Source organism: Elaeis guineensis, unplaced genomic scaffold (assembly GCF_000442705.2).
Source record: "Elaeis guineensis isolate ETL-2024a unplaced genomic scaffold, EG11 Super_Scaffold_1000045, whole genome shotgun sequence".
Taxonomy (NCBI): domain Eukaryota; kingdom Viridiplantae; phylum Streptophyta; class Magnoliopsida; order Arecales; family Arecaceae; genus Elaeis; species Elaeis guineensis.
The window spans coordinates 1,620,745-1,636,037 of NW_027332425.1; positions in this window are offsets into that span (position 1 = coordinate 1,620,745).

Sequence of the window (15,293 nt, forward strand, 5' to 3'; positions counted from 1 at the left end):
GAATATAAGTTAGGTAGTTATTGGCGCCCCATATTAGGGTTTTGATCAAGAGAGGGGGCGTGGCCCCTCTCTCTCTCTCCTCCACACCATGCCACATAAGAGGGGTGGGCTCCTCTTGCAATATCTTAGAATTTGGTGCCCCATTTCCTGCTAAAATTGAAAGAAGGTACCACCCATTCTTTTTTTTATTCCACACACCACTTAGAGATAATTTGGAGATAATAAAGAGATAATGTTAGGATAATTTAACCAACTAATTGATTTAATCAAATCTTTTTGGGCTCATAATTAAAAGCCCAATTAAACTCAAATGGATTTAGGTTAGATTTCAGGCTATGGACTTAATCAAATCGAAGTTCCGAGAAGAATTAGGTTTAACCATTTGCGAGCATGGTTCTCATAAATCTAATAAGTTTTTAATAAATCCTAACCCAATTAGAACTTCATAAGCTCAATTGACAAATTCGAGATTGTTGGGTATAAAATACCCTCAGCCGAAGTTCTCAGCAAGAGGACAACTCCGCCCGGACTCCTACGGGAGCCGGGCTCCATCACCGACATCGACTACAGAACAACTCCGCCCGAACTCCTACGGGAGCCGGGCTCCGTCGCCGACATCGACTACAGAATAACTCCGCCCGAACTCCTACGGGAGTCGGGCTCCGTCGCCGACATCGACTACAGAACAACTCCCCCCAGACTCCTACGGGAGCCGGACTCCATCGCCAACTTCAACTACCGGTAAGCTTCGTCTGGATCCCACGGGAGCCAGACTCCGCACCTGACTTTGATTGCAGAACAATTCCGTCCGGACTCCTACGGGAGCCGAGCTCCGTTCCGACATCGACTACAGAAAACTCCCCCCGGACTCCTATGGGAGCCGGACTCCGTCGCCAACTTCAACTACCGGTAAGCTTCGTCCGGACTCCCACGGGAGCCAGACTCCGCACCTGACTTTGATTGCAAACAACTCCGCCCGAACTCCTATGGGAGCCGGGCTCCGTCGCCGACATCGACTATAGAACAACTCCGCCCGAACTCCTACGGAGCGGGCTCCGTCGCCGACATCGACTACAGAACAACTCCCCCCGGACTCCTACGGGAGCCGTACTCCGTCGCCAACTTCAACTACCGATAAGCTTCGTCCGGACTCCCACGGGAGCCAGACTCCGCACCTGACTTTGATTGCAGAACAACTCCGCCGGACTCCTACGGGAGCCGGGCTCCGTCGCCGACATCGACTACAGAACAACTCCCCACGGACTCCTACGGGAGCCGGACTCCGTCGCCAACTTCAACTACCGGTAAGCTTCATCCGGACTCCCACGGGAGCCAACTCCATACCTGACTTTGATTGCAGAACAACTCCGTTCGGACTCCTACGGGAGCCGGGCTCCGTCGCCGACATCGACTACAGAACAACTCCACCCGGACTCCTACGGGAGTCGGGCTCCGTCGCCGACATCGACTACAGAACAACTCCCCCGGACTCCTACGCGAGCCGGACTCCGTCGCCAACTTCAACTACCGGTAAGCTTCGTCCGAACTCCCACAGAGCCAGACTCCGACCTGACATTGATTGCAGAACAACTCCGCCCGAACTCCTACGGGAGCCGGGCTCCGTCGCCGACATCGACTACAGAATAACTCCGCCCGGACTCCTACAGGAGCCGGGCTCCATCGCGACATCGACTACAGAACAACTCCCCCCGACTCCTATGGGAGCCGGACTCCGTCGCCAACTTCAACTATCGGTAAGCTTCGTCGGACTCCCACGGGAGCCAGACTCCGCACCTGACTTTAATTGCAGAAGGACTCCGCCCGGACTCCTATGGGAGCCGGGCTCCGTCGTCGACATCGACTACATAACAACTTCGCCCGAACTCCTACGGGAGTCGGGCTCTATCGCCGACATCGACTACAGAACAACTCCGCCCGGACTCCTACGGGAGCCGGGCTCCGTCACCGACATCGACTACAGAACAACTCCCCCGGACTCCTACGGGAGCCGGGCTCCGTCGCCGACATCGACTACAGGACAACCCCCCCGGACTCCCACGGGAACTGGGCTCCGTCGCCAACTTCGACTGTCAGTAAGATCGGTCCGGACTCCTACGAGAGCCGGACTTCGCACCTGACCTTAATTGCAGGGGACTCCGCCCGGACTCCTACGGGAGCCGGGCTCCGCTCGTGACTTCAACCTCAAGGGGACTCCGTCCGGACTCTCATGGGAGCTGGGCTCCGTCGCCAACTTCGACTGTCGGTAATATCAGTCCGGACTCCTACGGGAGCCGGACTTCGCACCTGACTTTAATTACAGGGGACTCCGCCCGGACTCCTACGGGAACCGGGCTCCACTCGCGACTTCAACCTCAACGGGACTCCGCCCGGACTCTCACGGGAGCCGGGCTCCGTCGCCTACTTCGACTACCGGTAAGATCAGTCCGGACTCCTACGGGAGCCGGACTTCACACCTGACTTTAATTGCAGGGGACTCCGCCCGAACTCCTACGGGAGCCGGGCTCCGCTCGCGACTTCAACCTCAAGGGGGACTCCGCTCGACTCTCACGGAAGCCGGGCTCCGTCGCCAACTTTGACTGTCGGTAAGATCAGTCCGGACTCCTACGGGAGCCGGACTTCGCACCTGACTTTAATTGCAGGGGACTCCGCCCGGACTCCTACGAGAGCCGGGCTCCGCCCGCGACTTCAGCACCAAGAGGACTCCGCCCGGACTCCCACGGGAGCCGAACTCCGCCCATGACTCCAACCTCAAGGGGAACTCGCCCGGACCCCCATGGGAACCGGGCTCCGTCATCAGCTCCGACCGCTGCGAACTCCAATCGACGGATCTGCACTCCCAAGCAGGCCACGATAACGGTCACAGCACTGCTCCACTTCCTATGATGGATCCCGCGCAGCTCCATCACTCCCTGACAGGCCGCAGTAATGGTCATAGTACTGCTCCACTTCCTATGACGGATCTCACGCAGCTCCACTACTCCCTGGCAGGCCACGGTAACGGCCAGATCCTGCTCCATTCCTACGATGGATGCAGCGCGATTCTCCCATCCGCTGGCAAGTCGCGACAACAGACGCCGCTCCACTCCCTCAGCAGACTCCACGTGCGCGCTGGAGTGAGGGCCACGGGTCTACTCCACTACTCCTCGCAGCAAATTCCTCCTGACAGTGGGCAGCCCACTACGAGATGGTTATGAACGTCACTATCAGTCTGTTGAGCCCACCGCCTATATAAGGGGGACCTCAGATACGTTATTCTATAAGCTCTCATTCTTTTACCTCAAAACTCTACTAAATTCTCCGTTCGAGCACTCCATTCTTGTTGAGGCAGAGAACTGACTTGAGCGTCGGAGGGTTTTGCCGGAGCAACCCCACCTCCGTTTAGACTTCCTTTGCAGGTCCCGACGGCGACCGCGAATCCCTCGACTCCAGCTTCTCCAGTGCAAGCGAATTTTTGCACCAACAGGATTGGCGCTAGAGGAAGGGGCGTGTGTCTTCGCAGTACCCTTGTTCTTAAAGGAGCACTCAACGGAGCTGTCTCCGACCATCTCCTCCGGCACCTACTCCTTGCTTCCCCCACAGGATCCTTGCTTGATGCCTCCCCGCAAGGCATCCACGCGACGATCCACGGCCTCCGCGGCCAGATCTCAGGCTCCGGCCTCCCCTCCTATTTTTCAACCTCCTCCTCCTCCTCCGACGGCGACGGTCGGCGCAGAGCAGTTTGACCTGCTGGCGCAGCAGGTCAAAGGCCTCACAGAAGCTGTGCAGGCTATGCAGCAGCAGCAGCCACAGGCATCAGCATGCCTGGAAAGGGTGTCCCGGAACACCAGGATCCTGCGACAGGGCGCGCCACCTGGGCCAGCCGCCCCATCCTTCCTGGGAAAGCAAACCGAGGGTGGAGAGCCCTCAATCGGACCACGACTCCACCCCTGGAAGATCCCTACCCCCATTCTGCCAGAGGACCCTTGAGACTCGAAGTCGGGAGGACTTCTGGATCGGAGGCTCCAGGAGATGAACCGGCAGATCGAAGAACTCCGTCATGCTCCCCCCGCTTATGGTGAGGATATTTGTACTAACCCTCCCTTCTCTCAAATGATCATGCAGGAATCGATCCCGCCAAACTTCAAGCTCCCCCAGTTCGAAAGCTACGACGGGACTTCGGACCTGGTTGATCATCTGGAGGCCTTCCGGACAATGATGCTGCTTCACGGGCTCCCGACGCTATTCTATGTCGGGCCTTCCCATCCACCTTGAAGGGAGCGGCGAGGAATTGGTACTCAGCTTTGAAATCGGGTACCATCTTTTCCTTCGATCAAATGAGCCACCAATTTGTGGCCCATTTTGTCAGCAGCCGGCCCCCCGGTGTAGGAACCAGATCTAGGGTTTCAGGGTTAGATCTTGAAAAAGAGGGTTAGATCTTGAAACTTTTTCAAGATCATACAGCGGAAGACTAAAATAAATCAAAATTTATTTTTTAAGATCAAAAAATTCCTAGATCTAAGATCCTATTACATGATTATTACATGCATTAAATCAGAAATTAAAATATATAAATATAGCATGAACTACATGTTGATCATATCAATATGTTTCTATACTACATCTAATGTATGTATTAAACAATAGATCAGATCTATTACCTTGCAAGTTAGACATTCTAACCTTGTTGATCTGGGCTTGAGGATAATGTTGCAAGCCGCACACACGTCCGGCCTCTAGGAGTCGTCCACACGAGCCCATGAATCTCGATCAGAAGTCCTGCTTCAGGAAATCAGCACAGTATGCTAGTACTGCGCTGATCCTTCTTTGATGGTTGATCAGGTGCCTCCTTCTTCTTGATTTGGACTCTTCCAAAGATGGAAAGTAGAAGGAGGAGTTTCAGATCTGAGACACTCTCAGGAAACTCAAGATGGAGGGAGGAAAGATATGAAAACAAAAACCCAAGAAGAAGACCCTCTTCTTCTTCACTTTTTCTCTCTAGACACCCAAACTTGCATCTTTTATATCTCTACGACCCAAGGTATTTCTCTTGATTTTTGGATGGCACAAAGGTCTCTCAAATTTCTAATTTTTTATAAAATTTATGAAAAACTCATCTTATATAGAGAGATATGATAGAGTCTTGTCTAGGTCAAACACCTAGTCAAGGCTTATCCAAACATGGCAAGTTAAGGGACGTCCAACTCTTGAGCACCTCCTTCATATTTTCATGCATGGATACCAGAAAAGGGTGCATAATGTATACCCTAAAAGTTACGAAAATTCAAAAAAAAATTGGATAAATTGGTGCAAAATTGAAAGAGTTTTGGATTTCTAAAACTCTATCTCATAGAATTCGAAATCCAAACTTATTCCTTTTAGATTTGATCCAAACCACCTTCCATGTAAGAAAGAAGAGAGGAGACCTTTTGTGAACGTGGGAGAGATCTGAGAAAGGGCTTTTGTCGCACAAAATAAGTGGAGATTGGCGTTGAATAAGAGAGAGGGCGTGGAGAAGGCTTATGTGGCGCAAGGTGGAATCCTAGTCTTACTAGGATTCTGTCTTATGACTTGTTTTAATTTGGTTTCCCAAACCAAATCAAATCAAAATTAGATCAACCTAATTAAAATAGGTCTTAACCCAATTAAAACCTAATTTAATCAGATTAAATTAGATTTAAATCTGATTTAATTTTTTAATCAAATTAGAAATTAGATTGACCCAAGTCCTAGTTGAACTAGGACTAGTTTTTCCTTGCACTTGGCTTATCCAATAAACCAATTGGACTTGATCCAATCAAGCCCAAAATAAATCTAATTAAATCATATTTAATTAGACTTAATCTCAGCCCATTAGCTTAATCAAATTAAGCCAATCAGCAATCGAATTGCTAATAGTTCCTCCTGCAACACTTGCACTGGGTTAAATGTCAATCGTATTGATCATTTAACCCTAGAACGATTCTTAATCGTTGATCAACCATCTGATCGGATCATGAACTCTAATGTGTGTGACCTCATAGGTCCGAACCTAAGCCGGTAGCATAGGAATAAATTTTTATACCAATCGAAGTGACCATCTAGCAATGGTACCCGACGACCAGATAGGTCGAATGTGTAGAACAACATCCTTAGAACCCATGCGGATATAGTTTTCATATAATTCATCCCCTTGACCAAAATGATCATAGGACACCTCAGAGCTCAACTGTCAACTCTGATCAGGTTGTCCACATTGTATTTCAAAATATCAAATCCATCTGATGGATTACCCTAGCCATGGTTTTGCTAAATTGAAATACAGCGACTCATTCTTCTCCAACTCTTGGAGTGGTCAATCCCATCTCGATCACACTCTGACTTCGCAAGTACTTGACTGTGCCCAGAAGCCTTTCGTCCTTGAATTAGAAATTCAGTTAGTCTAGTACCAAAGCACAGTGAGTTGCTTGCAAGTCACTGAGGGATCTCAGGTCTAAGGGACACTTATACCTATATCCATCAGAGATATTCTCGACAGTAGAATACTCTGGAGTTGGTCACGTTCAATGATGATGTACCCTTACATCTCACCTGTATGCCATACCAGTGTCTCCACACTCTTTGGTTAAGAGGACAACCAAACCATATGGCCTACAGCGACCTATGCTCGATAGAAGCTGTCGTCCTTATTAACAGCCTATCATTTGGTCGTGAACAGTTTTAAGGACTAATCGATAAATTCTCTCTTTATCGAACCTAAATAGTCCTAAGGACTTTATCATAACAACGGAGTTCATTAGAAGATGAAAGCTTATGATAAGATGCCAAATATATTTTATTTATTAACAAATCAATTACAATACTTGCTTGCTCAACCGTCAACAGCTTGACGATTGGCTTTTTGGGACATATTTCCCAACACCGGAAGGGTTCGGAGTCCCTCATCAATATCAAATAGAGGGAAGGAGAGTCCATTCGGCCTACATCAACCATTTCAACGTCGCGGCGCTAGAGGTCCGGAACTTGGACCAATCAGTTGCAATGGCCGCCCTGAAGGGTGGCCTTCAGAAGAATGACCTTTTGTTCTCCCTGGAGAAGAAGTACCCCAGAGATTTTGCTGATTTGCTGGCTGGGCTGAAGGATACGTCCGAGCGGAAGAAGCCTTCAAAATGAAGGATGAAGAGACAGCAAGGGAGCGACAGGCGGGAGACTCAGGTAAGCTCGCAATCGAAAAAAGGCCAAGAGAAGCCCGACCGTGTTCTCGATCCCCTCCTGGGCACAAGCATGCCCATACTCCACCCCGGGTGCGCAGGCAAAGAAGTCCGGATCGCGGGTCCGACGGGGTTCCCCATCGGGAGATTCCCAACTACGCCCCCCTCAACGCCTGAAGGCCCAGGTACTGATGGAGGTCAGGGAGCAGCTCCCTAGGCCAGAGAGGATGCGCACAAACCTGGGAAGCGCAACCCCAACAAGTTCTGTCTCTACCACCGCGACCACGGCATGACACAGAGGAATGCATCCAGCTCCGGGACAGATCGAGGAGCTCATTCGACGAGGTCGACTCGACAGGTTTATCCGACGCAGGCCTGAGGGTAGAGGAGATCGGCCAAGGGCCCTTCCGCAGCCTGAACCACCAAGAGGGGAGGAGCAATCGGGACCGGCCTCCCATCGGGACCATCGACTCCATCACCGGAGGGCCTCAAGGAGGAGCAGACCTCCCACAACCGTGAAACTCGAAGAATCTGTAAATGTATCACTCACTATTTCACCTTGAATCTAAATTTCTTTCTACTTAACGTACTCTTCCCATTGGGCATGATTTATCACGACTGGACATGACCCCTCCAAACACCTGAAATGAAGGTATGTTGGGAATGGGGGGAGAACCCCATCCTAACATACCTGAAATGAAAGTCGACTATCTCAAGATCGGATGGGGGGAGAGGCCTTACAGCCCCTAACGTGCCCCCACAGCCATGTCAGGAACAGGAGGAGGACCTCGTCCTGACATGAGCAAAGTCAAAGGCCCGTTCTTTTAGACCGGATGGGGGGAGAGGCCTTACAGGCCCTAAGTGCCCCCCAGCCATGTAGGAACAGGAGGAGGACCTCGTCCTACAGGAGCAAAGTCAAAGGCCCGATTCTTTTAGACCGGATGGGGGGAGAGGCCTTACAGTGCCCTAACGTGCCCCCACAGCCATGTCAGAACAGAGGAGGACCTCGTCCTGACATGAGCAAAGTCAAAGGCCCGATTCTTTTAGACCGGATGGGGGAGAGGCCTTACAGCGCCCTAACGTGCCCCCACAGCCATGTCAGGAATAGGAGGAGGACCTCGTCCTGACATGAGCAAAGTCAAAGGCCCGGTTCTTTTAGACCGGATGGGGGGAGAGGCCTTACAGTGCCCTAACGTGCCCCCACAGCCATGTCAGGAACAGGAGGAGGACCTCATCCTGACATGAGCAAAGTCAAAGGCCCGGTTCTTTTAGACCGGATGGGGGAGAGGCCTTACAGCACCCTAACGTGCCCCCACAGCCATATCAGGAATAGGAGGAGGACCTCATCCTGACATGAGCAAAGTCAAAGGCCCAGTTCTTTTAGATCGGATGGGGGAGAGGCCTTACAGCACCCTAACGTGCCCCCACAGCCATGCCAGGAACAGGAGGAGGACCTCGTCCTGACATGAGCAAAGTCAAAAGCCCGGCTCTTTTAGACCGGATAGGGGGAGAGGCCTTACAGCCCCTAACGCGCCCCCACGGCCATGTCGGGAGCAGGAGAAAACCCCCCCTGACTTGAGCAAGGTCGAAGGCCCAGACTCCTACGAGAGCCAGCTCTGTCTGTGACTTCTGCAGCAAGGGAGACCCCGCCCGGACTCCTACGGGAGCCGGGCTCCGTCCGTGACTTCTGCAGCAAGGGAGACCCGCCCGGACTCCTACGGGAGCCGGGCTCCATCCGTGACTCATGCAGCAAGGAAGGCTCTGCCCACCTTGGCAACGGCCCTTACGTGCCCCCACGAGAAAGGGGGAAGAACCTCATCCTGATGGTGACGAAATGCGGTCGCCCGACGAGATCGGATGAAGGGAAAAAGCCCCTCAGCGGCACCTCCGCGCTCCTATGCAACCCCGTAAGAAGTGAGGGTAAGGCCTTACTCTGAGAAGAGGAGGAAAATTAAAAAGGAAGGGTGACGAGCTACGACGGAAACAGATGAAGGACGGACTACCCCAGAGACCTAAAGAACTTCATCCCAACAAAGATAGGGAGCTCCTACCAAACACTCCCGGCCTCTAAGAAGACTCCCTACGCAGGTCGAGAAGACAGCGACGTCTCGAAGTAAGACGGAGTCCAAACTGCCAAGCTCGGGCTTGCAGCCATGTACGACGAGGAAGCAGGCTAACGCATCGACGATCGAGCGCCTACCAACGTCGTTGGCATCAAACAAGTCGAACGACAAGAAAAGTTCGGCGGACGACAATTTGAGACAATGCATGGACGAGGTAACACAAAAACCCTTTTCATTCCATTTCAAAATACACACTACAAAGCCCGGAAGGCCAAGGAAAGAAAGCAAAACGACAAAAGCGGGATAAAACAACAAAAAGGGAAGTATACACATGAAAAGATGGAAGGACGAAGGAGCTCTAAGGAGGCTCTGCTCCCTCCGACCTAGAGTTATCTGCTCCACCCCTCATCCAGGACTGCCTTAGATTCTCAATTTCTTCTTCTAGCTCTTCCCTTTTCTGCAGCGCATCTGGAGCGCCCGACGAAGTCGCTGGCTCTCGCCTCTGCCTCTCGATGCCTCTTCCTCAAGACCTCGGATTCCGCCTCTGCATCCACATGGCCCGCTGCTCGTATGCCAGTTGAATCTTCAGTTTTGCAGCTCGGCTGTCTTATCCCCAAGGGTGACAGAAATCCCTTCAACGGTTCCTCTTAGGGACTGGAGTTCATCAAATCCGGGTGGAGGTAAGCTGAGCCCTGCTGGCCAGCTGCCTCTGGAGATGGGCGACTTCGTCGGTCGCCGCCTGAGTCTCCCCTTATATTCCTCCACTTGCTGCGCCAGCTGGCCCGATGCACGTCATGGCTCACCTCGGCATCCTGAAGCTGCCGCTGAAGGTCGGAGACCTTCTTCGACCACTCCTGGTCGCCGTCGACTCGAGCCAAGAGCCGGGATGAACTTCCTTCCAGCTGGCCGATCTTCCCCTTCGCGGCTGACAGTTCCACCTTGAGGGCACTAATCCTGGCGGCCTGAGCCCAAATTCGATCACTGGCGCTCTTCTTCATTCCTCAAGCTCCTTCGCGAAATCCGCCTTCCTCCGGCTATACTCCATGATCCCTTCACGTGGAGATTTGAAAGTGGGTGGCCTCCGCGGCGGCTTCAAATGACCTTTCCTCAATCTGCGGAGCTCGCTTTCCATCTTCTTTGACTTCTTTGTCAAGTGAAGGACTTCCTTCTTCAGCCGCTGGATCGTCGACTTCAGCGGGACCCCCAGGGGCAGGGGAAGTGCTTCTGCAGGACACTGCCATCGGAAGGCAAGGGCGTCAAAGCACGACTCATCGCAGGAGGAAAAACAAAGAGAAGAAGGGGAAGGAGGAGAAGCCATCCGCGACAAGAATTCAGCTTTATTGATTGGATGATTCTTGAAGACAAAAAAGAAAAGAAAAATTGCGATGAAATAAAAATACAAGGTCGGAGGTCTCAGACCTCGAGGGCGGGGTTGGAGAACTCGGCGTCCCCGGCAATGGAGCTGCAACAGCAGTAGCGGCTGGCGAGGGACCGGCCTCGTCTTTGGACTCCTCGCCTAGGAAGCTGAGGTCGAGCTCCGAAAATTTTCTGGCCACCTTCTCTTGGCAGAGCTCAAACCCCTTGATGAACGCCTTTTGGCCGAATTGGACATTCAGGTCCCTCATCTCGTGGAGGCCTTGAACTCCTCCACCGCAAGAGCCCTGGCCTCCGAGACCAGGACTGGAGTCTGCTCAATCAAATTGGCAACCTCGGCCTCCGTCTTTCTCGCCGATTCCTCCAAGGTCTGCCTCTCCTCCTCCGGGCTTGTTTCTCTCTTTCCAGGGCCTCTTGGAGGGCGGCTACTTCGGCCGTCTTTGCTTGGAGGTGAGCAACCTCGGCCCGACAGCACTCCTCCACCTGGAGGATGTCCCTCCTCGCACGGCTCACGCCTTGATATTGGCGAGGAGCTGGTGCCCAATCTGCAAGGGCGACTGGGGGATCAGAACAAAGGCCGAATAGCCAGATGAATAAAATTTGCTTACCTCAAGGAAGGACCCCAAAGAGTCCCAGGCCCCTGCTCAGGATCGGCGCGGTCGATCCTCTCGACGACCTCGGGCAAAATACAGCCGTCGATCAACCGCCTGATCAAATCCCTGTCATTGAAGGGATTCTCCGGCCCCTCCTCGGAGCATAGGGACTCGTCGGCGGTAGTTCGGCGGCTACTCACCCTACGGGCCACTGATTTCTTCCTCTTCCCCCTCTCGGCCACGGGCGCCTCTGTGGAGCGGACCCCCGAAGCAGGGGCCCCATCGGCGGACTCCTCGAGGAGGCCCGGGGGCCGTTGCCTCGGCATCCGAGGGAATGTCAATTGCTGGGGCCGCCTGGGCGGGTGCGGCCAAGCTCGACTCCTCCGCCCTGGCCCTCTTCACCGATCCGGAGGTCGCGACGCCCTTTCTCTTGTGGGCCCTGAGGCCCTGGCAAGCATCCGCGCTGCTTCGGCGTCTATTCCTTAAAAAAAAAAAAAAGAGAAGAAAGAAGGGGGAAAAAAAGAAAGAAGAAAAGAAGCAAACCAATCAATCAAGATCAAAGATCGAAAAAAAAAAAGAAGAATGAAAGAAACAGAGGGGAAAAAGAGAGAGAAGGAAGAAGAGGTAAAAAGAGAAAGAAAAAGAAGAAAGGCATGAAAAGAGAAGATAAAGGAAAAGATGAATACTCGCAGGATCCTGGGGGCTCAGGCCGATATTGAAAAGAAATTGCTCCCTCAGAAGATTGGGAAGGGAAGGAGCGGAATAGGCAAGAAGCTTCGGGCAGCCTGGAGGTCATCCTCCCCCAGACTAGGGGCCCGGCGAACAGAATCCTCAGAGAGCCCCAGAGGGGCAGGCCCAGCCTCAGGGTCGGGCAGTGGACGAAGAGGTATTTTTCTTCCAATTTGGATTGAAGAAGGGGCACCTTTCAGCAACCCCTTCTTGCCAACTGGGGGAGAAGTACCACCAGTCCTTCGCCGAAGGATGGCGCTTGAAAGTATAGAAGTGCCTAAACAGGGAGAGGGAGGTTGGACCTCGACTACGTGGCAAAGAGAGAGAAATCCTATCAAAAATCTTAAAGAATTCGGGGCCACAGAAGCCAAGGAGATTCTAAGAAGCGGAAGAGGGCGACAACAAAGGATGGAAGTGGAAGCCGAAGCCCGCATGAATGCCTCCTGGTACAGGCAAAAATGATCGGGTGGAGGAGTGCTAGCCCGGTCAGAAGGGCTAGGCAACTCCAGGTCGTACTCCGGAGGAACCCATACTGAACCCTTATCAGAAGGAGTTTCTCCGGAGTCAGAGAACATGGAATGGTGCCCGGCGCAAAAATCGGGCGGAGCCCAGTCCCAGACGCAGGTTCGTTACAGAGCAAGGGACCTGGGGGTTCGAGGCGGAAGAACTCCCGAAACTGCAAGGAGTGAAAGAGTCGGACGACATTTCGAGTGACTTCGAATGAGGGCTCTAAAGATCCCGATGAAGACGGACAGGATGAGGGGCAAGGGGTCACAGGAAACTGACTGGGGGAACACCAAAAATAATGGCCAAAAAAGAGGTCCCTAAGCAGGGGGAAGAAAGATGAAGGTGCTGGAACTAACCTAGATCGCTCTGAGGGACCAGAGGGACGAAGATAGGGATGATTTGGAAGGCGCCTGCGGCTCGAGAAGATATCAACTGAATCAGGGCTCTAGAAGGGAAGGCAGACACTATTAAAATTCTGAAGCAGGGTAAGGGCCCCAAAAGCGGGAGCGCGGGTTTAAATAGACCCTGGGATCCAGTGCTATGATGATCGCGAATCCCCCCAGGCCAGCCCGCGCTCGACACGTGCCCCACTCACCATGGCAGGCGGCTGAAAGCGGCTGACGGTTGGCAGGACTATTATTGCACCATACCTGGGCCAGTGTACCTATGGGAATGTCGAAGAGTCCCTTCGTATCGCCCCGATTTGAAAAGACTCCAGCACGCGCACATTTAATGCCAAAATATCTGGAGGCGATCGTGCGCAGGATTCGAGGGGATAACTTCAGCTGCGCCAGTCTCTCTGTACTTCCTTCATTCGAAATTCAAACTCAAAAGTAGGGGGACTGGTGTTGGGTATAAAATACCCTCAGCCGAAGTTCTCAGCAAGAGGAAACTCCGCCCAGACTCCTACGGGAGTCGGGCTCCGTCGCCGACATCGACTACAGAACAACTCCACCCGAACTCCTACGGGAGCCGGGCTCCGTCGTCGACATCGACTACAGAACAACTCCGCCCGAACTCCTACGGGAGCCGGGCTCCGTCACCGACATCGACTACAGAACAACTCCCCCCGGACTCCTACGGGAGTCGGACTCCGTCGCCAACTTCAACTACCGGTAAGCTTCGTCCGGACTCCCACGGGAGCCAGACTCCGAACCTGACTTTGATTGCAGAACAACTCCGCCCGGACTCCTAGGGAGCCGGGCTCCGTCGCCGACATCGACTACAGAACAACTCCCCCCGGACTCCTACGGGAGCCGGACTCCGTCGCCAACTTCAACTACCGGTAAGCTTCATCCGGACTCCACGGGAGCCAGACTCCGCACCTGACTTTGATTGCAGAACAACTCCGCCCGGACTCCTACGGGAGCCAGGCTCCGTCGCCGACATCGACTACAGAACAACTCCACCAGACTCCTACGGGAGCCGGGCTCCGTCGCCGACATCGACTATAGAACAACTTCCCCCGGACTCCTAAGGAGCCAGACTCCGTCGCCAACTTCAACTACCGGTAAGCTTCGTCCGGACTCCCACGGGAGCGACTCCGCACCTGACTTTGATTGCAGAACAACTCCGCCCAACTCCTACGGGAGTCGGGCTCCGTCGCCGACATCGACTACCGAACAACTCCCCCCGGACTCCTACGGGAGCCGGACTCCATCGCCAACTTCAACTACCAGTAAGCTTCGTCCGGACTCCCACGGAGCCGAACTCCGCACCTGACTTTGATTGCAGAACAACTCCCCGACTCCTACGGGAGCCGGGCTCCTCACCGAATCGACTACAGAACAACTCCCCTGGACTCCTACGGAGCCGGGCTCCATCGCCGACATCGACTACAGAACAACTCCCCCGGACTCCTACGGGAGCCGGACTCCGTCGCCAACTTCAACTACCGGTAAGCTTCGCCGGACTCCCACGGGAGCCGGACTCCGCACCTGACTTTGATTGCAGACAACTCCGCCCGGACTCCTACGGGAGTCGGGCTCTGTCGCCGACATCGACTACAGAAAACTCCGCCCGGACTCCTACGGGAGCCGGCTCCGTCGCCACATCGACTACAGAACAACTCCCCGGACTCCTACGGGAGCCGGACTCCGTCCAACTTAACTACCGGTAAGCTTCGTCCGGACTCCCGGGAGCCGGACTCCGCACTGACTTTGATTACAGAAGGACTCCGCCCGGACTCCTACGGGAGCCGGGCTCCGTCGCCGACATCGACTACAGAACAACTCCGTCCGAACTCCTACGGGAGCGGGCTCGTCACCGACATCGACTACAGAACAACTCCGCCCGGACTCCTACGAGAGCCGGGCTCCGTCGCCGACATCGGCTACAGAACAACTCTGCCTGGACTCCTACGGGAGCCGGGCTCCGTCGCGACATCGACTACAGGACAACTCCCCCGGACTCCCACGGGAACCGGGCTCCGTCGCCAACTTCGACTGTCGGTAAGATCGTCCGGACTCCTACGGTGCCGGACTTCGCACCTGACCTTAATTGCAGGGACTCCGCCCGGACTCCTACGGGAGCCGGCTCCGCTCGCGACTTCAACTTCAAGGGGGACTCCGCCCGGACTCTCACGGGAGCCGGGCTCCGTCGCCAACTTCGACTGCCGGTAAGATCGGTCCGGGACTCCTATGGGAGCTGGACTTCGCATCTGACTTTAATTGCAGGGACTCCGCCTGGACTCCTACGGGGCCGGGCCGCTCGCAACTCAACCTCAAGGGGGACTCCGTCCGGACTCTCATGGGAGCCGGGCTCCGTCACCAACTTCGACTGCCGGTAAGATCAGTCCGGACTCCTACGGGAGCCGAACTTCGCACCTGACTTAATTGCAG